The sequence below is a fragment of the Juglans microcarpa x Juglans regia genome, chromosome 8D (assembly GCF_004785595.1).
Source record: "Juglans microcarpa x Juglans regia isolate MS1-56 chromosome 8D, Jm3101_v1.0, whole genome shotgun sequence".
Lineage (NCBI taxonomy): Eukaryota > Viridiplantae > Streptophyta > Magnoliopsida > Fagales > Juglandaceae > Juglans > Juglans microcarpa x Juglans regia.
Genome location: NC_054608.1, coordinates 21,535,937 through 21,562,384, shown reverse-complemented (window position 1 = coordinate 21,562,384; position 26,448 = coordinate 21,535,937). Strand labels below are relative to the sequence as shown.

General features: G+C 36.6%; 1 long non-coding RNA gene across 1 annotated transcript; it reads right to left on the bottom strand.

Annotated features, from left to right (window-relative positions):
- Positions 1–22,796: 22,796 nt before the first annotated feature.
- LOC121243609 lies at positions 22,797–23,790 on the bottom strand. The gene is made up of 2 exons (XR_005936195.1): positions 23,090–23,790; positions 22,797–23,009 (listed from the first exon to the last, which is right to left on the bottom strand). It is a non-coding gene; the product is annotated as an uncharacterized LOC121243609 (long non-coding RNA).
- Positions 23,791–26,448: the final 2,658 nt, after the last annotated feature.

Genomic DNA, 26,448 nt, shown 5'->3' with positions numbered 1-26,448 from the left:
CATTTGATAAACGAGTGTTCATTTGTTTCTATTTCGCCCAACAAAGGGGAAGGAGGGCGAGCATCATCGTGGCTCATGAATTAATGTTACCACCTTAGCTATATTAGCTCTAGTTGGTATTGCATTCCAAGCAACCTTCCATGGAGACATCTTTAGTCTATATTGAAAAGAAAGGTATATGATATCTTGTCAACGATATTGGGTAAACATCTTTAGCCTGACAAGCATAAAAATGCTTGAACTGTTTTAATTTGAATTTTAGTTAGCGGAAACACTCAGCCAACTTATACACTTAAGTACACTTAAGTACATATATTAGAGGAATAAACTAATTACAAATATATAACTCAACATACATCCATATATAGATATTAAAACTTCCAATAAGTTCCTTGTACAACTTGAGCCAATAAGGGCTCATTAGTATCCAATACACATAACCTATATATATATATATATATATATATATATCTAGCTTTTTTTTCTTTTTCTTTTTTTTTTTTTTTTTTTTTGTAAAAGGAACGATTTCATTCATCTCAATTACATAGAAGGTATTTCATTACAGTTGGGAATAACAACCATTTCGGAAGTTTCCACCGTGAGTTCTAAAGCTTTCTTTGCAAGACAGTGGGCTAATTCATTTCCATTTCTTTTAACAAAGTTAAATTGCCAATGTACTACTTGAGCTAATAACATTCTGGTATCATCAAGCACCAGTCCCACGCTGTCCCATCTCTCTTTGTGCAGATTTATTGCTTGAACAACCTAAAGAGAGTCTCCTTCAAAGATCACAGATTCCAAGTTCATTTCGAATGCCAATTTGATAGCTTGATAGGCTCCTATTGCCTCAACCAGTAATGGTATCACACAACCAGCCTTAGCCACCTTTTTAGAAGCTATAATTCTACCTTCATGATCTCTTGCTACCAAGCCTATTCTCAGTTTATCTTGATCTTCCCACAATGCAGCATCCCAGTTTACCTTGATTATTCCCATAGGAGGTGGACTCCATATCACAGCTTGAATAGGATTCCTTCTAGTTGTTGAGTTAGAGTCAAGCTGAGCAGCCTTATATTCTTCCAGCTGTTGAGCCGCATTCTGGGATATTAGGTTAGGATGCAAGAAGGACACTTCAAATACACTTTTATTCCTCCTCTGCCAAATTCCCCTTGCAGTCGTAGCAAAAAGTTCCATTGTTTCTGTTTCACATTGGGCATTTAGCTGTTCAAAAATCTCCTTGAAGCTTACTGCCCTCAACGTACTTTTTTGCAGCATAATGGGCCCTTGGCACCACACATCCAATGCTGATTCACAGTTCCACAGCACATGAGCAACTGTTTCATCTTCTCTATAGCATATTGGGCATAATGGAGAGTCCACTATCTTCTTTTTGAAAAGGTTATTTTTTGTCGGTAGAGCTTCTAAGCATGCTCTCCACACAAAAATCTTAACAGCATTTGGAATCTTGTACTTCCAGTAGCAAGTCCACTCTTTAAAGTTTTGGTATCCTCGAGAAGACTGACCCCTCTGTTCTGCTATTAGTTCCTTCTGAAGGTGATATGCACTTGTCACTGTAAAGCCTCCATCCTTTGTGCCTAACCACATTAGCTTGTCTTTGCACCTGTAGAACTTACGGGAATTCTTTGGATTATGGCAGCATTTAAAGGACCTAGCATGCTAAATATCTTCTCTCTATCCCATTGCTTCGTGTTTTCATTAATGAGATCAGCAACTTTTGCTTCTTCATCTATAGTCTACCCTTGATAATGAATCATGAAAGAGGAAGGTTTAGGAAGCCACCTATCCTTCCAGATTTTTGTCTCCTTACCATCTCCAATTCTCCAAATAGATCCTTTAATTATGAGGTTTTTAGCAGCCAAAAGACTTCTCCATATGAGAGATGGTCTTGCACCCATCTTGGCCTGGCAGAAATTAGAGCTACTAAAATATTTGGTCTTAAGAACTTGTGAAGCCAATGAGTCAGGGTATTGAATTACCCTCCAGCCTTGCTTAGCCAACAATACTAAGTTGAAGCTCTCAAACTCTCTAAAACCCATTCCACCAGCTTCCTTAGCCTTTCCCATGAGATTCCAAGAAACCCAATGCAACTTTTTCTCCCTATCCTGTTGGCCCCACCAGAATTGGTGCATCACTTTATTAATTTCCTTTAACAAGGACTTTGGCAGCTTAAAAACACCCATGCAGTAGGTTGGAAAAGCTTGTTCAAGTCTAAAATATGCATAAACAAAATATTTAAAAGCTAACATTGTTTGGCAAAAGATTGTTACATTGTGACTTTTATAGACTTTTACATTTTTACACACAAAAACTACTCATCATGATCAACCTCATTTTTAATATCTCCTTCTACGATTGGATCAACCGCATTTTCGATAAAGTTTGGGGTTCTATTTAACCCGTACCATATATGGGCCTCCAAGGTGAGATTTACATCTCAAGATCCAAAAATAATATAAGTTGTTGATGTAATGTTTCAGCATGACAAGAGCCCATACGCTGGAATGGCCCACAATGATGGCTTAGGCATTGATATAGTGCTAGGATGCTCATACATGAATTAAATAATAAATGCATGTAAACTATAAATGAAAAGAGACATAGAGATTTACATGGTCTGACATGAAAGACTACATCCACATGTCAGCAAAATCTACTATATTTGATGATTGTACAATTCCTCATGGCCTCAAATAGCTCTCAATACAATGGAGAGAATAGGATTGAAGAAGATGATGACATTCTAGAGAGAGGGAGATAGAGAGAGCCCCGTGAGTTTGTAAAGACGTGTCAAGATTTGTAGAGATCCACTCTGTTGATAAAGATCTCCTTCCTACTACGGAGTATATGAGTCCTACATATTTTGTATCACTTTCACTTTTTGTACATCAGTCAACCCCTTTTAGCTTTGAAAAACGCTTCGATGCCCCTACATTTGCCTCCTGATGTGGACATGGCAAGACACATCAGCCAATATTATTAAAAAAAAAAAAAAAAAAAAAAGGAAGGAGAGGGAAACACGAAAATGGGAAACAACCCCCATTTGAAAGTGAACCCCCTCAAATTGGAACAATTCAATTGGTTCCGCCATTTGGGCAAAGTTTGCACATAGAAACAGACTAAACTGATTATGCTTCCAATCAAAGGATTTAAAGCGCAACAAAGAGGCTGTTCTTCATCGGTATGCTTTAACAAACAATTACATAATGCAATAGAGTTCTAATCTCGCCATTAGATGCATATTGCTTCAATTTACAAGGTATGGTTTAACAAATAATGGATTGAAAGACCATAAATGAATTCCTTTGATTCGACTTTAGAAGGTCAAGGCCATACCCTAGAGCAATTAGAGAAAGAAGCATGCTGAAGAAACATAGAGAGGTTGTTGTTGTAAAATTCTAAGAGGGATCGAAGAGCTTCGCCAGAAATAGAGCTTCACCGCTTGAGGGTGCCGGAAGTGGAAATGGACTCTCTGGATTTCTCTAGATTAGGGTTTCAAGTAGGGCTTCACTTTCAAATAGGGTTCTTTCCCATTTCCGTAATTTCGTGTTTCCCTCTTCTTCTTCTTTTTTTATAATATTGGTTGACATGCCTTGCCATGTGGCAAGACCATGTTAGGGGGCAAATGTAGGGCCACCGTAGCAACGTCCTTTAACTTTATCTATACCTTGTCCTATCTCTTTCGTTTATTCCTATCAACGGGCTTCCAATGGGCTAAACTCTAGTTTAGCTTATATCCAACAGAACCCAGCGATTCAACAAGAAGATCTTGAGTATCTACTATCTTCAATATAAAAGCCAACCATGCTACAGAAAGTCTACGAAAGTTGTAGAAAAAACAATTACGGGGACTTTCCTTCGGTTTTTCGTTGTTGTGAGATGCAATGAAGACCTCTAAAGGTGGACCTTGAGGAGACTTGTAAAATTCCTTGTAAGGGTCTCTAAGGATGGGTCTTTATAAATTTTGTTCGTGTAAGCATATGATTGATAATTGCCTATGAATGTTCATTGTTAGCAAAAAGCATTACAAAGCAAGTATTTTGTATTTGGTGATCCATTTTATTTTCATAAATGCTAGTGGATTTATTTCCCTCTAAGTTGATTTCAAGTGAGCATTCTTTCCTTGGTGTTAAAGTTAAAGTTTGTTAGTTGGAAGCCGCACTAAGTGGTCAGAGTGCTCGTCGACTCTATGAGTCTATATCAGGTAATTGTTGAGCCCATCGACTCATTCCCAAAGGCAACCCGCACAAGGAGATTATGGAGTTTGGATGTTCGATCTCGAAGAAAACTCGCTAGCTGAAATTATGACGAGAGTGTTAGCCCCAATTGCAGACACGTATGCTAACATAGCATGAGGATTGCTCAACCATTTTGTTTAGGTGCAATTGCTAACCCTGATCGCATGTGCGTGCATTAACGTTGGTTGCCTATATTGCAAGGAGTTTCATGGGAAAAATCTCCAAAGATATCCAAAGTGTATCGCTTATCAATCTTTGTGTTCCTGCTTATTCATTCATCGGGAGTCTAATGGAGATCCAAGGATTTTAATGGGGAAAATCTCCAAAAACCAAGCTTGTTAAATAAATTTCAAATAGTGAGTTTTGAGAGATGCAAACAAAGGCCATGTAGCTACTACTTTCGATTTTTGCTTCATAGAGACTATTCGATCACCGCTAAGTGATTTTTGCTAGGTAGAGGTTGTCCGTCTTGGGTGATCTCTACTTGAGATGGTTCATTGTTGGCTTTGGGCAACTAGTAGTTCCAATCATGGTTTGTGAAACAAACTTAGAAAGTGATTAGTATTACATATATAGTCTCAAAAGAGGAAAGCAACTTGAATATAAGAGTGCCAAACTATAGGGCCAGCTACGTAGTGCATGGTGACATGTCCATGCATGGTGGCTTTGAATGTGGTTACCCTATGTGTGGGGAACTGATCTTCCCTGTCATGGTGATGAGGGGTCTTAAGAGTCAAGTTAAGAAGGGGGGTGTGGAGAGGTACACAATGAATGGGAGACTTAACAACCCACAACAGGCAACTCACATTAGTGGGAAAGCTTTATATACGGACTCCTTAAAGTGAACCATGCATGGGTTGAATTATGGTGAAAGAATTGGTTGAGGAGCAAGTGGGTTTGCAGCTCACTTTACTCACAATTGTAACTTCAATAGAGTGTGTGTCGAGGGGGTGTGCCTTGCAACTATGGTAGGGAGCGACTTGGAGGGATGTCCCAAGCACAGTGGGATGTGCATGGTGGTTGGGTGAGGTGGTTGTTGGTGAGAAACCCATCATGGGGAGGTCAAAATTGCTTCAGATTGGTGACTACAACCTTGCATAAATGTGAGGCATGGCATGTGGCTCACTGAGTATGGCAAGCTTATCCCACCTCTGCCAGAGGTGAGATATGGTGGATGGCGGGCTTTGTGCCAATCGTGTGTCATGTAGTGTGTGTAACACTCGGGCACAAGGCCCAGGTCCAGATGAAGCCCAGCCCAGAAGACTCCAACACAAACGGTGTCGTTTTGGTGAGTCTCCTTCTTCCCTCTTTGTTTTCTTTCCTCCCTGATAGTTTTTCTTTCCTTTCCCAGCTGTTCTGTTTCTCAAAAACTCTCCATCTCGTGTGCCTCTTCCCACGTTCCTACAGTTTATTCTTGGTTTCTCACTTGAAAACTTCCCTCACTGCATTTTGAACTACTCAAACTCTCTCTCTTACACAGATTTTTGGTTCATCCTTGGCTGGTGCTGCGTGTTCCATGAGCCTCAAAATCTCGTCGTTGTTGGCTGGTTTCCACAACGGTGAGCCATCGTTCTCTCTCTCGTTCTCTGTTTCTCTTTGCCTCTTAGACAGTTTCGTGATTTTTCTTTGGGTAATGGCACTGTTTAGCTTCCTCGTGAGTCTCAAAATCTTAGTGCCATCGTTGAGTCCTTTCATTAGGAGTGCTATCGTCAAATAACTATCCCTCCCACTCACTGATCTCACTCTTAATTTTTTTTGTTCTATCCCATGTTATTGCACACACACAGAGACCCTCTTTTACGCTATTTTGCTTTGGTTTGTTATTATGCACACACCCACTCTATCTTGGTTTGCCATGCACACACTCAGACCCCTCAATCCTTCTTTGAGCAGACCACTATCTCTTTCACTAGAGATTTCAGTGAATTTTGGGCTTAGATTTTAGTGCGTTGCTTTGATTCGAGGTGGTGCGAAGATTTTGTGACTCTTTTAGGTAAGTCTCTTCCGAAGCTTTTGGTAGTATTTTTGGGTATTACATGGTTGGATTTTGAAATGTGGATAAAGTGTAGTTGATATGGTGGTAGTGTGGAGTTTTTAATTACTTGGCAGATAGGGAATAACAGTGATCAAGGGTGGAGTGGAATTTTTGTTGTTGGTTGTTTTCTTTTGATTAAATGCATGTCGTCAAGAGGTGAGCTGTATGAGTTGTGTTTGGTTGCTGCGTGGGATTTTTTATGGCTGTTGGGGTCTAAATGCTAATGGTTTGAGGATGGGACTGTTTGGGTATAATTTTATGTTAGTTATTGTGTTAAAAGGGACTGTTTTGGATTATTACTCAATAAATAGTAGCTTTCTAGATTCGTTTATTAAATGTTGGATATATGTTTTGTTTAGGTGGTGTTACTACTAGAGTTTCTGACTCAAGACATAGATAATACACGGAAGTTAGGTAAGCGGGGTTCATATACTAGTTTTGCATAAAAGAAATGAAATGAGATTGACATGGAAAATAGATATGTTTGTTTTTTTAGAAGAAATCTGAAAACGACCTCAGATGTTTATTCTGCATATGCATAAATTCTATATAAGAGAGTATTTTCTGTCATGACTGGTGTAGACATGAGTTAATTTTGTGCATTCTGTTTCTAAACTATGCAAAAGAGCAAATCTGAAAATCTAAAATTTTTTGCTATGAATAAATGAAAATATTTTGATTCTATTTAATTCAAACATGTGAAATGATCTAAACCTATTCAGTGTTTTGTTTTGATATGATGTTTCATCTGAAAACCTTGGCATAACGTTCTGATTCTGTATCTAAATGTGATTTGGTTCCAATGATGTTCCGTTTTGTTTCTGTTAAAGGCCAACCATGGGTATAAGGGTGGTTTATAACCCTACCACAAGGGTGAAACATGGTATACGGCCCAGCCACGGGTATAATGGTGGTTTATGACCCTACCACGGGGGTGAAACATGGTATACAGCCTAGCCACGGGTATAATGGTGGTTTATAACCCTACCACGGGGGTGAAATGTGGTATATAGCCCAGCCACGGGTATAATGGTGATTTATAACCCTACCACGAGGGTGAAACGTGGTATACAACCCAGCCACGGGTATAATGGTGGTTTATAATCCTATCACGGGGGTTAACATGGTATTTGTCCCGATGTGATATTATGAGATCATATGAATATAATGTTTCAGTTTGAATATGCCAAAGGATTTTCTTTTTTTGGGAGCAAGTTTGTTTTTCTGAAAATTTCACTATAATGTTTTGTACCAAGTTTTGTTTATGCTTTTTGAAAGTAAATATGTTGCTTCTGCATTCTGAAAACAAATGTTTTGTTCTACATACCGAACTTTATAAATGTTCATGTTTACATGCTAGTATATGCTCTCTGCTTGTTGGGTTGTTGATAATTCACCACTTAATCTTCATAATATTTTCAGATGACATTGATGGTTCAGCTGAGGATCAATATTAGAGTTTGTGGACAAGATTAGCCGTGGATAGTTGTTGGGTGTCTCGTGGTACTAGTGCTGCTGGTGGATTTTATTTATTTAGTAGGTTGTTTTCAATATTTTTTAGACGGATTATGGAGACTTATGTCAATTCTATTTTTTATTCTAGTTTGTTAATTGAGACATGAAGAGAAGTTGATATCTTTATTTGGGTTGTTGTATTGAGGATTTGGTATGTGAGTATGGTGGTTTATTAATTTGAAATATTTACGTTTGTTTTGGAGTTGTGGAAGTATATATTCATGGATTTGGAAATATATTAGTATTGTTGGAGTTGATTATCAGGTAACATGAGTTAACTCTCCAGACCCTCGGGGTTAGGGCGTTACAATGTGTGAGCTCCAAAGCTCACCCACGGTGATGCTTATGCTCACCTGTGCGGCAGGTCGGCGAGAAAACTCTCGTTGTCTCCTGTTTTGAGCTCCATAAGGCACCTGAGCCTAGTTCACACTGTGTGAGGCATGGCTGATGAGGAAGATTCTCGCCTAGCATGTGTCTGCACGCCTATCTTTTTGGCATCCCGGAGATGTGTGATCGGCGGGAACAGTCCCACCATCTCTGTTTGTGTACTCTAGTTGAAACCTGACACGGTGATTCAGTGGGGGAGTTAACTTTCGCCCACTATGGACTACCAGCGAGGTCTTCCCCGCCCGCTTTTGCCACTCTTGGATACGTGGATCCGGTGGGAAAACTCCCGCCATTGCTATTTGTTTACTCCAATGTAGCAGATGGGAGCTCGCCACTGGTGAGAATATAGAGGGCATACGTGCTTCCCCTTGTAAGCCCTTGGGTGCATGGTGGTGTGTTACACCATGCATCAATACCGCGTGCACTAGTTCAGTGCATGTGATGCACGCACGCTTTCTCTAGATCCTCTCTCTTTTTTTTTTCTTTTTCTTTTTAGTTTAGACAATCCCAGCCTAATTAAAATGTAGGTCAAAGATAGAAATAATAGTGAAACTTATGTATTTGCATAGAGGTTATCTCATAAATCAGAAGACCTTTTTATTTGGAGGGTGACAAATCCCAATCCCATAATTGGCGCCGTCTATGGGATACAATTTGTCACTCTAAATGAAAGGTCATCTTGCCCATCCTAAGACCTCCATCATATATGTCCCCTGCTTTTTCTCTAAATCTAAATTTTTATTCAATCACTACATCTTGACAATCACACTCAAACTATTTAACTATTAGCTTTACGTCCCTAACAAGACACTTGAACGTTCTCACTTGGTCACCCAAAACAATTCTAGGTCCATGGCTTTGCTTTATATTGTAGGACCATATGGTTGCTTAGCAATAATACATCATGCAATGCACCCAGGAATTAACAACTGAAAGGTTGACGAGCATGAAGCCTGCCAATCCTTTGCTTGTGGCAACAATTGGGCATGATGCCCTTCGCCAGTGCACCCCGCCAATACCAAGCTACCGACCATGGGCATAACCGAAACCAAAGATGAACACGGTTGTTTGGGGCAAGCTTAAGGCCAAAACCCAAGCTGGGCAAGCTCCACGTCTAGCCTGAATTCACCCACCATGGACAAATTCAAGAACAAAGGCCCAAGTTTGACAGAACTCGCCCACTTCCATGGACAAGCATCAGGCTTACCGTGCAGGCTTACCCACCCCCAAGTAGCAGTAATTGTTTGTTGGCGAGTATCGGAGCTCATCCACATTTCCCCAAGCTCGCCTGCCATGGGTGAGCTCACTATTCCATCTTCATGGTGAAGTGACCTGCTGGCTAGAACCAACATGGCGGGCTACATGTTTGCCATTATTAAGCACCCAGACATTAATGGGAATTAACTCGACTCTCACCTTAACCTGGGCACCTCGAGCCCTCATCGCACTCCAACAAAAAGATAGAGGAGGAAAAATTCCAACATCGGGGTCGAGCCACACTTGAGCACTATAAAAATTGAACGCTTACCAAATACAGTATCAAGCCACTTGCCCAAGTTTTAACGTTTCACACTCATGATTTGTTTCATTTATACCAACTAGTTTGATTTTTGGTGAAAATTTCTCGAGAGAGTTGGGCTCCCTGCTAGGCCACCCTAGAGTCAAGCACTCAGGCCCCCTCAAAATAGACAACCAAGGTGTTAGCTCATGCACATGCGATGGGCTAATACTCACGCAAGAAATTCAGATCGCCTTATAGGGCGATTGAGGCTAACACATGTTCATGCAAACAAGGTTAGCACTTGGGCCACAACCAATTGAGGTTAATGCATGCGCATGTGACCGGGACTAACACTTACACAAAAAATGGGGCTCCCCCGAATCAAGCACTTGTACCCCTAGAAAAATAGGTGACCGTTAATGTATGTGCATATGACTGGGGTTAATACTTGCACTTCAGCAAAGCAGTCAAGCGATCTCCCCTTAACTCAGCATGAAAAGTTAGCACACCTACACGACCAGGGTTAACTCTCTCCCCATAGCTGCTACCAACGAGTTACCTCTGAGAATAAGCCTCCAAGCTCCATAACCAACTCATGCAGGTTGCCTTTGGGAATGAGTCGACAGACTTGGCAACTACCTGAGATAGACCTAGGGATCAATTGGCAAATAAACTCTAACTTTATCTCCCAAACAACAACACCAATGTGAAAGCACCTCATAAGGGGAAGAAATCCACTAGGATCAACGGAAACAAAAACAATCACCAAGTACGAAATACGTACTCTTTGCTAACATTGAATAATCACACGCAATTATTAGACATACGCTCAATATTTAGACATATGCTCGGGCAAATAAACTTCCCAGAGGCCCTTGCATGAAACTCGAGTCTCCTTGAGGTCCACCCTTAGAGATACGTTGCATCGCACAACAAAAAATCACGAGCATGTCCCTAGAATTTATTTTCTACAGTTCTCGTAGACTTTTTTTATCTTTGCTTTTATAAAAATTCTCAAGACCTTCATGTTAGACAAGTCAACCTTAAGAATCTCAAGATTTTGTTGGATATAAAATGAACTAAGATCCAGCTCATTGGAAGCCTATTTCCTGGAATAAAATGAAGAGATAAAGCAAAAAGAGGTTGACTAACAAACAAAAAGGTAAAGGTGACATACAACAAGTTGGACTTAGCTACTCTATAGAATGAAGAATACCTCTATAAAAGTAGGGGATCTCTACAAATCTAGACACTTTTCTACACTCTCTTCAGATCCTCTCTCTCTCTCTCTCTCTCTCTCTCTCTCTCTCTCTCTCTTCTGATTTCAAGAAGGACAACGCCTTCTTCAACCTCTCTCAATCTTATTTTCTTTGTTGTATTTAAAGTTATGGGAGGCTATGAGAGATTATAAAATCACCAAACATAATAGAATTTACCATCAAATGACCATTGGACGTAAGCTTTTAAGCTGAATAATGTAAATCTATGTGTCTCTTTTTTTATTTATATTTTATATGCTTTAGTTATTATGTATAGACATCCAAGCACCATATTAACGCCAAAGCTAACATATTGGGCCATTCTACCTTATTGTTGAGCTCCATTGATCCCCCCCAGAAAATTATATCAACACAAGTGATTGCATTGGATTTTGTATTTCGCATATATTTAAGTATAAAATTTTAAATTATATAAAATAAGAATTAACATGAAGGAAGGACATACTTGTCAAAATGAATATAAAGCATAAACATGAAACAATCATTTAATAGCTCAAGCATATTCATTCATCATGAGCATTTCTATCTTAAAAACCATTCATTTTTCCATTTATTTGTCTTTCTTACTTTTACATTAAACAATATTTCTATGGCCCCCCATACTGTACATAAAGTGTCCTAGCTGTTGTCTTATCCGCCCAAGGTCCATACATTCCCACCGAATATTATTTTTATATGGTTCTCAGCCTGAGGTTTGTACACCCTGTTTGAGAGCATTATTACTATAATCTTCACCAGGGAGATGCAAAGCCCAAAGCTGGAGACTCATACGCCTCGCTCGAGGTTATTGATTATATGTCATCACATTAAGAGATACCACTAAACTTTTATTCACTACAAAGTAGTTAGGAGAGTTCAACTGAGATTCTCCTTCTCCTAGCATATAGTGTCATGATAAAGCATCTATTAGTTCAGTTCCATTATCAGTCATTCATTTCTCCAAAGTGTATATGCTCTTAATAAGTAAAATATTTCATATCTCAATATCACATTAAAAATCCCAAGATAGTCATGTAATGCCTGTCCTTGTGGTGGGACTTTAGAAAATAATTTTAGAAAACGAGACTGGAATTACTGAACTTTTTTAAAACTTTTCATTTCATTCTTAGGATATAAAATATTCTACAATTAAAATCTAAAAAAGAGTTTTGCAGCAGTATTCATTAAATTAAAAAACAAGTCTTTTTACAAAATATGATTTCATACATTTATTAAAAGCTTGCCAGGCTTCTGTCACCTCTTTCTTGGGCCGTGTCTGTCCTAACGCTTTGTCCTCATTTCATTTCTGGGTGGGGCACAAATAAAAACAAAATAAATTGAATACTCAGTAAGCACTACTTTATACTGTAAAAAAATATGAACATAGGTTTCACTCATACATTTCTCCTTCGTATACATACTTTACATAAAACATTTTCTTTCTTTGAAAATATTACAATGTGGGGTTTTTCTTCACAAATGTTTCTATTTCTCGTAAAACATTTCCCACCTTGTACATTCCTTTATAAAGAACTAAAACGTTTCATACATCTAATTACTATCATCACTTTTCATTTAGCCAGTATACACTGTTATGGCTTTTGTGTTGGGATTAGCGGTCTTTTGGACCCGATTCCTCCTATGGCCACAAATTGAGAATCCCTCAGTCAGGGGCAAAAATTGCGTGCACTACCAGTACTACTTACCCAATATTGCAATCTGTCCAATCCATTGATACCATCATTCATTCAATCATGGCCATTACGTAGCTTTATACATTAAAACACTCATTTCCTTTCATTCCTTTTCTTTTCATTCATTTCCTTTCAGTCCTTTCCTTTTCATTCATCAATCCATTTCATCTCATAAAATATCATTTCATAACATAAAGCATAAACATCATCATTTCATTTCATAGAACATAAAGGCAATAAGTACTACATATAACATCCATTCGCATGCATACAACTATTTTTGGGGTGCATAAAAAAGGGCTGCCAAAGAAGGTCATTACATACATATACTTTAAAATATTAATACCTTAGCATACCTTCATAAAACATTGTTTCATTTCTAAAAAAATATTTTCCTTTTCTTTCATTGACAAAGATAACATTTTTCTTATAAAAGCATTTCATTTCAGTTTTCTAAAGAAAACATTTCATTTTCATTTTCATAACATTTAGAAAACTCTAGAAGAGTATGAACATAATACTTACTTGGACTCCATGCCATTTTCATTTCATACGGTCCATTCATGTGTGTGTCATATGGCAACCTACATGCATACATAAACTTAATGTCATTTTTCGATCCATTTACATAAGAACATTAAACTTAGAACTTGCATAATAAAACTACTCCTTATTCTTAGCGCATTCTCTTCCAAATGGCCTTAACCTACCATTGGTTTTTTACTTAAACTTCCTCCACTTAGACTAGTCCTTGTCCAAATAATTTCCATCAACTATTTACTCGTATACTTCTTCATGACCTTCCTAATTGTACAAACTTACACCTCTTGGTATTCGTAATATCTATTTGATTTCACTTATACAAATCATCATTCAATCATTGAAGCATAACCATTGTCATAAATCCTAAGCCTAGCCTATGAACCTAAAAGCCTAACTTCATTTCCAACTAACAAAATGAACTCCTATGCTTCACTTTAACATCCAAAGCATCACTCAACAAACCTACAACTTAATCCCGCTTCACCATGAAATCCAAACTACAATATGATACCATTCTTCAAACAATACTCTTCCTCCATACATACACAATCCAACAACTTAAGTCTCATTCACTTCCTCTCATATACACATATAACACAATTCAAAATAAGTGTATATATACAATCCACCAAACACACATGTACCCTACCCGTTTTATCACCTAAGATTAACATACAATCCATCTAAGTATCCACTTATTCATACAAGCTCCATGCATACATAAAACATTCAAGGTACACAAATATTTCCAATACATGCACCCAATCAATTTACATATGTACCTTACCATCTTTATCACAAAAGATCAAAATACAATCCATTCAAAGTATTCTTTTTACAAGCTTCATCCATACTCCATACATTTAATATACACAAATCTGTCCATTTAAAAACCAACATCCTCATCATGCTTTACAAACTCGCTACAACTCCATAATTTAATCTCAACACTTCTAAACAACCCATCTCCATCCCAACTCCATATATTCACATCAATCATCTCAATTATAATTCAATTAGGTAGCATAATCCAAACTCAAGCATAATTATGTAATTACAACTCATTCCATGCTCAAACATCAACACAAGTGAAGCCAAAGATTAAACATTAAATCTGTCCAAATGCATACCATCCACTCCCTTGTAATCCAAACCAACACATCTAATACATGAAATCTGTCCATACAATTTATACACCTACACCATACATTCACAAAGCTTTACAAGCTTCATACACATATCACACATTCAATACAAGCTTCTTTACTCAACCCTATACATCACTCTTCATAATTTATCATAGTCAACACATTAAATATACAAATTTTGTCCAAAGAAAACCCAACATTAATATCATGCTTTTTAAACTTCAGTACAACTCCATTTAATCCCAACACTTTAAGACATGCCATCGCAATCCAAACTTCATACATTAACGTCAAACATCTCAATACAATGCATTTAGGTAGCATAATCCACAATCAAGCATAACCATGCAATTACAAGTCACTCTCATACTCAACATCCAATGCAAGTGAACACAAAGGTTAAATACTAAATATGTCCATACATTCAATCGACACAAAGATACACATGCTCCATCCATCTATCACATGAGCTCAACACAACTCCATCACACAACCAAATAGTCATATAAACTTCACATTACATTCAATGTGCATAAAACCAATCCACCCAACCTTCACAAACACTTTACTCAATTTATAAGCCTCTTGGTAATACATACATATTCCTAAATTACCATCCAATACAAACACACCATCCATAACGAGTTCCCTATCAATACATCACTTCCTCATAGTTTATTGAAACCAACATGTTCAATATATAAAATCTATCCATATCATTTATGCACCAACTCAAACATAATCACTAAGCTAAGCAAGCCTCATTCATACAATATATTCAATGTCAAAAACCTGTCCAAGCACTAATACCAACACACAAATGGTCTTTCATGCTTCATACATCAACTCAAACGTAATCACTAAGTTGTGCAAGCCTCATTCATACAATACATTCAATGTACAAAAATCTGTCCAGCCACTATTACCAACATACAAATGGTCTTTCAAGCTTCATACACCAACAACATTCCCAATAATTCACATGGCATCCAACCATTTCTCAAACTACAGAACCATCCCCTCACTTCACACAACATACAACCACTTTACAACTACACATTTACTCACATAAGCATATCAATCCAACACAATGACAATACACAAAGATTAATAAGCTTCATTCATGGCTCCATACAACCCAATCTTCACATCACTTTTCTTAGTACATTGAAACCAACATATTCAATATATAAATCTACTCATATCATTTTTACACCAACCCCAAACACAATCATAAAAATTTATAAGCTTCATTCATGGCTCAACACAACTCCAACCAAGTATAACATGACTTGCCTATGTCTAAGCATTCAAATACAACATCATTTAATCAAGTGTGCTTAGTAATCTAAGAGACAGGAAAATAGGGGTTATACCAAAAAACTAGGGGCAAAGAATGTCTCGAATGCCTGTTAGTGGTGAGGCTGACCATAGGCTTGAGACAAGAAAAGTAGTTGCTACCATGCGAAATGGGGGTTGCAGAGGCATGGAGGAGGCAACCCGTGAGGTGGTTCACAATGGTGTTTAAAAATGGGGTTCATGGCTCTTGAATTTTGGTTATTTGGAATAGGGGTTGGGTGGTCATGCGTGGGAAGGAAGGGCAAAAGGGGTTGGGTGGTGCTAGGTGTAGGGAAAAGTGGCTGGGGGTGATACTGTCAACGTGGGAGGAGGCGTGAGATGAGGGAGAAACCGAGGTGTATTTGTTATGATGCTGAACATTAAAAGTTTAACCAAATTAGTATCCAACAGTCTTAGGGCTTTTGGATCAATGGTTAAACCTTTAACTCTCAGGATCATAACATTTTACCATACTTCCGAATCCAACATCCACGGCGGCCACGGCATCCCACTCTATCGACACTGACCCAGTGGTAGCCCTTTCTCTTTTGGTGGCGTCACTCATCTACAGTATTCAATGACTTAACACTATGTTCATACAAACTACCAAGACATTTTAATCCAACCTATAGGTTGCCCCCTCCGTGATTTGAACCCGTAACGTGGTCTCTGCTCTAATACCAATTGTTAAAAACTCAACCATTGATCTAAAAGCCCTAGGATTGTTGAATATTAATTTGGTTAAACATTTAACCCTCAGGATCATAACAATATTGAGATTGGGAGAGGGAGAAACCGAAAAGGTGGAAGTAAGAAAGCTTCTCACACAGCTAAGAAGAAATCGACACTAATGACTGGGGGTAGTAGCAGTGCACGACGTCACTAGGTTGTTTACTAAGAGAGAAACAAAGAGTAAGACACGGAGAGACAGAGAGAGAAAGATAAATACGAAGAGGAACAGAGTCTAAGGAGTTTACCAGCCCAGTCTTAGTGATGGACAACAACGACGGAGGTTAGGGGTGGCGCCGCTAGCAACGGCTCGACTGGTTTGCTAGGAGGCATGCAGAGGGCTCACGGAAGGGAGACGACGTGGGGGAAGGGAGAGGGGAGGAAACTTAGGGTTTTGGGCAATCCAATCCGAGTCCTACACGTGTCTTACCTTTAATCTAAGGGTGGAAATAATATATGGAGAAATAATAGAGGAAGAAATAGAGAAAATAGAGGAGAAAGTACACTAAATTCTAAAATTGAATTTTTTATTCTTGATTTAAAAATAATATTCTTCACCATGAAATAAAATGATGAGTTTTAGTAAATATTTCTAAGAGAAATAAATCTATCTAAAAAAATAGAGTTTTTAGAGTTTTTAACAAAATTTAAATGATGCATATTAAATACTATTTCTAAAGAAATAATATCTTTTAAATAAAAATAGTTTTCTAAAACTATATTATTTTTAGGACTCCAAACATTAAAGAGGCTGACTTAAAAATTTAAACTTGGTCCAATTTCACATAAAATAGTCCATTTAAATAGTTTGAAATTTTAAAATATTTGGAGGATTTTAAAATACATGGTTCAATATAAAAATCATCCGCTAAATGAAAATGAGAATTCAAGATTTAAAATGATTAGACGAGGCTCGTAGCCAACTCGAGAGGAAAAATGAGAGGTTCAAAGTCATATACTTCAATCATACCTAATAAATTTAAGCTGAGATTTCTACCTACAGAGCGTCTTTAGCTTTTAATTGAGTTCTTCAATTTTCTTGGTATCCGACTAATTAGTGTAAAAGTTATTAGCATACAGTTTAAATTTTTGAAAATTTTTTTTAACATTCTAATTCATAAATATTTCAATTTTACCCTAACTTTTGTGTTTAATTATGGTTTTGTTATTAACTTTTCATTATTTACATTTTGGCCCCAAAATTTAGTAAAATTACATTTCAACCCCCATTTTCACCATTTTTCTCACATGTCATTTTCTTTATATTTCTTGCCTATTCTTCTAAATATTTTCATCATACTATTTTTAACACCTAAAAGGCCCTAAGGACCAACTATATGTCAAAACCCTATATTCTCTCTCCTCCATATTTCAACATCAAATCTTCATCAAATCAACTCCATAAACTTAAAGTAACATACTTTCATCATCATTTGAAACATATAACACAATTTGACTCAAACATTCAACATTACAACTAAGATTGTTCATTCAGACCCGATTTTTTCTCGACTCGATTATCCAGGTTTGGGTTTCCTGTCCGAGTCAAGACCCGGGCCAAAAACCACAGCACCCAAAGCCGGTCCTACCTTGGCCAGTTACAAGTATGATACTTGGGTACCGGACTTTATAAGAAAAAATTAAACTAGTATCAAAACAACATCGTTTAAATTGACCAAAATGACGTCGTTTTAAGTATTCTGCAACATGTTTAGTTCACCTTCGGCCAAGTTAGTTTCGCATGACTTATTAATGCTGAATTTAGTCTACTAATGTTTAATTTTAAGTACTTATTATTTTCATTATTACTAAGAATATGTTATACATACATATACATATATATATTGTCATTATGTTCTCAGTGCTCCACTTTAATCTCATTCATATCAATAAATTTAGATTTTTATCTAAATTTAAAAATCTAAAACGTCATTTATATCTATCTTGTTGTGGATATCTTTTTCTAATGAGCAGTGCTACTTTGGCGCTCATATCTGCCCACTACAAGTTACCTCGAGGCCAAAATCAGATTTTCATTTTTTTTCAATTTTTTTATTCATATTTTTTTATCATTTTAAAACATTTTTAAAAAGTATAAATAAAAATATCAATATACTAATAGTCAATTCCTTAACTATTAAGTAAAGAAAATTAAAATAAAATAAAATACATAAGGTGTCAAAATAAGGTGTCAAAGAACGCAGTTGCCGATCTATCAGCCTACCGAACGCGGCGTCCAAAGGATCTACGCGTCTCCTACACGTGCCGATTGACGTTCGCGTGTGGCCGCCACGCGCCTCCATGCAGTTTCTTTTTCTGGTGCCACACGTGGCGCCGCTAGATCCAGCGCCTCCGACACCTCCACGATCGTCTACCCGGTTTCTTCCTCAACTGGTGCGTGTCCTGCACGCACTCCTACAAGCTCTTTGTGCAGTGTTTTCTCTATTTTTGCAGTGTTTTCTTGGTATTTGTAATTTGTTTCTCTGCTTGTATTGATTAATAAAAGAAATAGATTATTGAACTTAGTGTCTATAGCAGCAAAGTCTCATTCCTCCTTTGGGAGGAGTCAGAGAGATAGTAATCCTCCTCTTTGGGAGGATGGAGGTTGATAGTACTTCTCTTCTTTTGGAAGAATGGTTGTGTAGTTCTGTTTTTACATAGCATTTTTCTCTGTTAGAAGAGAATTTATAAAAGTTAAAACAATATCCGTCACAAATAAATTTGTGTGTGGGTGCCCTAGAGTAGATTCGTAGTTTTGCTTGTAATCTAAATTTTTTCCTGTATTGATAAGTCACAACTATAATTTCGGTTTCATTGAATGAAATGCAGTCAATTTCCATTCAAAAAAAAAAAAAAGGTGTCAAAGTAGCATTATTCTTTTCTAATAAGCCATTGTGACTGCTCGGACTTGGAGGGTCTAATCTTGAGATAATGGGGACGACTAGATCTGATTATGGCCCTTTGTACTAACAGCTTGGACTTGGAGGTGACTCAGTGGCCTTGGTAGCAATTAGGGCCCCGTTTGGTTGATAGATTCAATTGAGATCAACTCAGTTTAGTCTAATTTTAAGTTACGTCTAACATCCAAACACCCAACTCTCAAATTAATAAACTCATTTCAACTCAAAACCTTTTTACATGTAAGACCCATAACGTTTTTGAATTCAACTCTTCTTTATACGCGAGACCCACAACATTTTTCAACTTCCTATAAATATGTCTAAACTTATCTTAACATTCAAACACATTTAAACTCATCTTAGGTGGATCCCACAAAACTCACTCCACTATCTCAACTTACTACTATTCATAAAGAGCTCAACTCAGCTTAATATACAAACGCATCCTAAGTGATGGTGCTAATAATTGTCTTCTACCCTTCAAAATAAAAAGACGATAAATAAATATAAAATAATCGGGTACCCTCAGAACCACGTAGGTCCCAGATCGTGGTCCTATTGTGCTTATATATAATGTGTGGAATTGATAAATCTACTTATCAACTCCACACATTTTATATAATATTTTTTTTATTTTCCCCTTATCATAAATATGTAGTATATGAATGATGAGTAAAAAAATTTAATTAATTTAATGCAAATAAAATATAAAAAAAATTAAATAAATAAAATGAGTTGTGTAGAATGGTGTGTAGCATCCTCTCAATGTTAATATGCTTTTAAATGATAAAATAAGTGTAAGGGATAAAATATAACAAACCCATGGTATTTTCTAAACTCAGCCCAACATGGGGAACTCATCAGGAGAGAAGAAAGAGAGAGAATGAGGAGACAAAAGGCTGAGAAGGGTGTCAAGGTGTTATGAGGAAAAGAGGGAAGTGGACATAAATGAGAGGTGATGTGACATAAAGCAAAGGAAGTGACTCAAAACAAAGGGGGTAGGAGATAAAAGGCAAGGGCACATACGACTTCGGAGACTTTTGGCCAAGCTTCTCCTGGAAGGCTTCTTCAACCTCACGAAAGGAGTTCCAGGGACGATATCTCTACCAAAAGACAGACCTTCAAAATTTATTATATAGTGAGGATGAGAAATCATGTGAGACTATAAAACAAGCTTATTATAGTGGATTCTCCCCTCCCCGAACCCCGGTGGATGTAGGTCTAGTACCGAACCACATAAATCTATGCGTCTTATTCTCTATATTTTTCCTATATTTATTTACCGTTCACCGCCTTGGATGTGTGCCGAACACCGTACAGTGACATCGGACCACTGGCAAGGGCTCCACACAATACCGATCCAGGCCCAGGCCCAGAACAACCTCAACAGGGTCGAGAATGGATCTTTATCCCCTTTCGAATTGTTGCGCTACTTTTTGGCGTTAACAATGAGTAACATCTTTTTTTTTTTTTTTTTTGGGAATGCTATAATTATTTTTGCTAAATATTATTTTTCGAGTAGTCGGAAATATTCTAATACAAAACTAAAACCAGACAACAATCATATGCTTATTTGTTTTTTATTATTTCATAAAATGAAAGAGTGACGAGTATCTATCTCTTTTTATGTTTTAGTTAAAACATTGATCAATTTAAATATGTACAAAAATTATTAAATCATGCTTACAATTCGGTTTATTTATGCGAAAAAGCAATTCAGGTTCTCTTACTATTTTGTAAATTCATAAAAGAAATGTGAGTAAGAGTGATTAGGTGAATGTTAGATTATAAATTTATATATGCTACACCATGTAATAAGAAAAGTTATGCACTCTTTGAAAAGTGGGATCTACCATTAAAAAAAATACTTTTTATATATATCTCAAATTTCCTCATTTAAAAAACCAATGAATGAGACTTGCACGCCTGACTGCAAATATCATTTATCCACCTAATTATGCCAATCATAACCTACTAAGGTTGGCACTGAGAATTAATATCTCATAATATCTAACTAATATTTATATGACATCAAATGTTATAATCTTACAAAATGCTAAACCTCTATTTGCATAAAAAAAATAAAGATAGGGTTGTAAATTATAATTGTAACAATATCTTCTTAAAGAAAGAGACTATTTGATAGGGGAACAAAATATGAGTAATACTATATACCACACTCACATCCTACTTTCATCTAACTATATAAGATGTAGCATATTTATCATCATTTAATGATAAATAATCATCAAATAAAAGATCATCTAATGGTGATAAATGTGTCATTCCTTACATAGTGGAATGAAAATAGGATGAGTGTAGTGTACAGAATTTTTCACAAAATATTGATCTAAATAACCAAAAAAAAAGTGTTAAAAATAAACAAGACTTAGTAAAAGAGTTCAACTGATCGTGATATATGGCGGTGTTTAAAAATGTATGGTCAATGGTCAATTCATAGAATAATTTTTAATAATGGATTAAAAAAATCGCCGTGATATCACTTTAGAGCATTAGTATTGGACTCAACAAATTTATATTTTGGCCAAAAGTTTATCTAGATTGCATAAAAACTCACTGTAGTAGGCTCAACAAAACTACAATACTTTTAACTTTGATAATTTTCACTAACCAAGTCTCTTGAGTCTAAGTTGCTGGCCAAATTGACATAAAAAAACTTCCTCTCCCGCATGTTATTCATTTCACACATACTCACAACTCTAGAAAATTCATCTTCATCTCAAAAGCACGAAGCGCCCAAATCCCAAACTCAACCATAGAAGACAGCCAGTCTCCATTAGTTATCATTTCAATGACGTGGCATCATCTTGCTAGTTCTGCAATATTATTATTAGGCATGTTCAACCGACCCGCCCCGCCCCGAAAGACACTATTCCGACTCGACCCGATTAACCGAACCAGCTATATTACCCAATTAACCGACCCGAAAAATTTCAAAAATTACCCGAATACCCGATTAACGATTTTTTTTTTTTTAAATGTTGATATTGATATTGTTGAGGATTGCCCACATAGTGTAAGCTAATTTCACAAGTTAAATGAGTAGGAAATGGTCATAAGCGATTTCAAATTAATTATTTATAGCTCATGGTGGGCTCCTCAATTGATTTCATGTGTTGATCTATGATAGTTGTAGTGTAGCTCGCTTCCAAATTAATCATGATAACATATGAACAAGAATAGTTTTGGTTAATCTTTTGGTGAAATACCTTCCTGATTTTGGTTCTACAAGTTAAATGAGTAAATATAACAACACTGTCAACACACTCAAAATGCTCCACTACTGGTGGATATCTTTGGCTTTCCTTTCGCAACCATTCGTTTTCCCCCTGATCCAGTTGTGTTTATGGAAGTTGAATGATTACCGAATTCAATCTCAGATTACCATTGAATGTGAATTATCATAGCTAAATACTTGAGATGAACAAAAAGCAGCCGCCCAACAAATCTCATCAATAATATGTGTATCATACAGAACTAGTATGGTATAAAATGATCATAATGGTATTCATCCTGAGTATCATTTCCAAACTTATGTACTTGGTCCTACATGGGCATAATCCCAGTTTACAAGACCAAAAACAACAAAAATTCCCATGTCACCTATGATGACAAGTCAGAATAGCATAAAAAAAATTCAAGTAATCTTCAATCGGTCTCATTCAAAATATTCATCATCATCTCTACATGAAAAAAAAATTATGTTAAAAATATAATTAATTGAAAGGACTATATGAAAATATTCTTCAAATATGAAACTTACCAGTATCTAACTTATAGCTTTCCGCATCTTCCATTACATCTTGGGAGTCATAATTAACGAAGGGTATCATCAACCAATTTTGTGTGCAAATAAGAGCTTCAACTGTTGTAGGGGCCAATGAGCTACGGAATTAATCTAAGACACGACCTTCAACGCTAAATGCAGACTCAGAAGCAATAGTACATATGGGAATAGCTAACACATCTCAAGCTATATTGGCAAGGATCGGAAAATTGATTGAATTCATCTTTCACCACATTAAAATATCAAAGTTGGGTGTCAATCCTTCAAGGCTCCCCATAAAATATTGATCCAACTCTGATTTGGACTCTACGACACCCCTTGATGCTTAATACTGTCGATACCTACTATAAATATCCTCCGCATTATAAGAGGTTGTGTTGCTTTGACTCTCATCAACACTTGAACCTACATTGGATTTTGAATATTGTTTAATCATCCGCTCAATCATCCTCCTTAATCTTGTAACAAATTCGGATGCTCGCTCATGTCCAAGAAAATCTGTAGACCAAAACTCCAAAACTTCCAACTTGGCATGCGGATCAAGCATGGCCGCAATAAATAAGATTTTGTTTACTTTCTCAAAATCCCTCCAATACTTGTCATATTTCAACAGCATCTTCTTAGACATAATTTTCAACATATCATCATCACCCATAGAAAATTTGATCAAATGGTTATAGATTATTTCTCTAATGAACAAATGTGAAGTTGCATAAGTTGAGCCTGAAATCCGCAAGGTGATAATCTAAAAAATATGCAAAAATTATACAAAAATCTTGACGATTTTCCAATCATCTAAAGTTGGTGATCATTCTCCAACCTCACATAAATGAGGACCAAATTGATTGTCTTCATCTTGCATCACCTCAAAAGCTGCATAATAATTGAGAGCCGCACTCAACACCAGATATGTTGAGTTCCACCTGATTGGAACATCAAGAGAAAGAAGCGCACCACCCAAGATATTTTGTCTCTCTGTGCATGACTTGACATTTTCAAGTCTTGCAGGGGAAGACTTCACATATTTCACCGCATTTCGAATATTCACAATTGATCTATCAATTTCTTTCAAGCCATCATGGACAATAAGATTCAAAATATGTGCACAACATCTTATGTGCATAAGGTCATTGTCTAGTTCCAAACAATCTCTAGTTTTGGTAATCTTCCTCAAATAATCAATGGCAGTAGTATTAGAGGATGCATTGTCTACTGTGATTGTAAATATCTTCTTTATGCCCCATCTAAGTATAGATGACTCGATCTCTCTTCCTATTGTTGTCCCTTTATGATTAGGAACTTTCATAAAGCCTATAATTCTTTTATGCAAAACCCAATCATCATCAATAAAATGGGATGTTATACACATATAGTTAAGATTCTGCACTGATGTCCACATGTCAGTAGTGATGCAAATCTTATAATTGGATGCCATGAGTATGTCCTTTAACTTGTCTTTTTCTGACAAGTACATTTTCATACAATCTCGCATAATAGTAATGCAAGAGGGGAGAGGAAATCTAGGCTCAACTGAAGCCACAAAGTCTTTAAATCCCTGTTTTTCTACAAATCTAAATGGTAGCTCATCCACAATTATCATCTTAGCTACCGCCAACCTTATTTTCTGCTCATTATACTTGGCAAGTCCAAAACTAGGACTGCTAGATGTACCATCCATCCCATCCCTCCTAGGTCCGGTCGTTTTTGATTGAGGGTTATCCCTTCCAATCTCAGTCTCAATAAAGGCCTTACATGTGTCAATATGGTATCTCAATGATGAAATACCTTGTTTTTTAGAATGACATAATAAAGTCTTATCACAATAATTGCATGCAGCTCTTTGGTCATTGGAATCCTCATTCTCAATCTTAGAAAAATGAAGTCATACATCCGATCTACTCCAAGATCTTTTGATAGGAGGGCAAACATGAGAATGAGTAGTTGTAGGGAAAGAGCTATACAAATGAATTACACCAGGGATTGATTCAGACCCTGAGGAAGGCACAGTAGCATTAGGCTCCATAACTACAATTTGAGATAAAGAAAGCATCATTAATATATATATTAAAAAAACCAGAATATATATATATATATATATATATATATGGTAGAGCTCTGTTAGGAGACATGAATAATGAAGATTAAAAAACCAGAATATCAACAAAATGGGAATAAGAACAGCCATGACAATTATATTAATCAAATCCTATATGCAGATCACTGATCTCTTGAACAACAGCCAAATATCATTTAGGTAAATTACAAAATCAAAGCCCAGTACCATCTAAATTCATACCTAAGACATGTGTACTAGACCTTATGAAATTGAAAACCTGCTGCCTAACTATGAGAAATACTGTCTAGACATTCCTCGTTGACTCTGTGGTGAAACTGAAGGGCCTAGACATCACAGTCTAAAAGACATTGTGAAAGTTGAAAGAAGCCCGATGGTACGAGCAAGTGTATATGAGCTATCAAGGAACAGGAAGGCCGATGGTTAAAGAAGCTATATATGATCTTTCTTTTTTCATTCTATTTTCTACTTATCAATGGTACAACAGGTACATTGCTGGTTGGGATGTGTTGCAGTTTGATTTGGAGATTGGAAAAAAAAGATAACTCTAAGGGATTTAATGAAGTCTAAAGCCAGCTATTATGTATTATACAGAAATATGGTTGTCAATCATATTTCGTATGACAAGATCTGTCTTTTCTGCAAAGATTGTTAATCGTTTTTGCAATTACTCTTTAAAAGATCTAGGCTTTAGGCTTTTAGCATGATGACAATCTTTTGTAGTTAATATGAAAATACAGAATGATCATGGATTTTTCATTTTCTTGTGGTGGGATTTTTCATATATTAATTATATATATATATATATATATATGTTTGGTAAAAGTTGTACATCAAATTCATAAGGAGGGTTTGGGAAAAGGGCAAGGAAAAAAGAAGTGGGAGGTGTTGTATATCCTGGTGGGCAATGAGTATTGACCCGTGGATTTAGTTTTGAGAATGTTTTACAAGGGGACCCAAGAAAACTGGATCTTAAGAGCAAACTTGGTTAATTAAAAAGAAACTGAAGTAACTATGACTACCAAAAGTGTCAATTCCATCCACTGCAGCAACAGAAAACTAGATCAAGAGGTAAAAGCCAAACAAACATTATACCACATGTAATTCACACCCATGACAAACTAATTTCTTCACATCCCTACAAGTACCAGTTCAAATTGAAACCAGATGCAACAAATTCAATCCCATTGTGATTAAATTCAAAACGCCATCTGTCCTCAACCCATTTATTTAGCACTACAGAGCCCTTGTGCTTTGACTC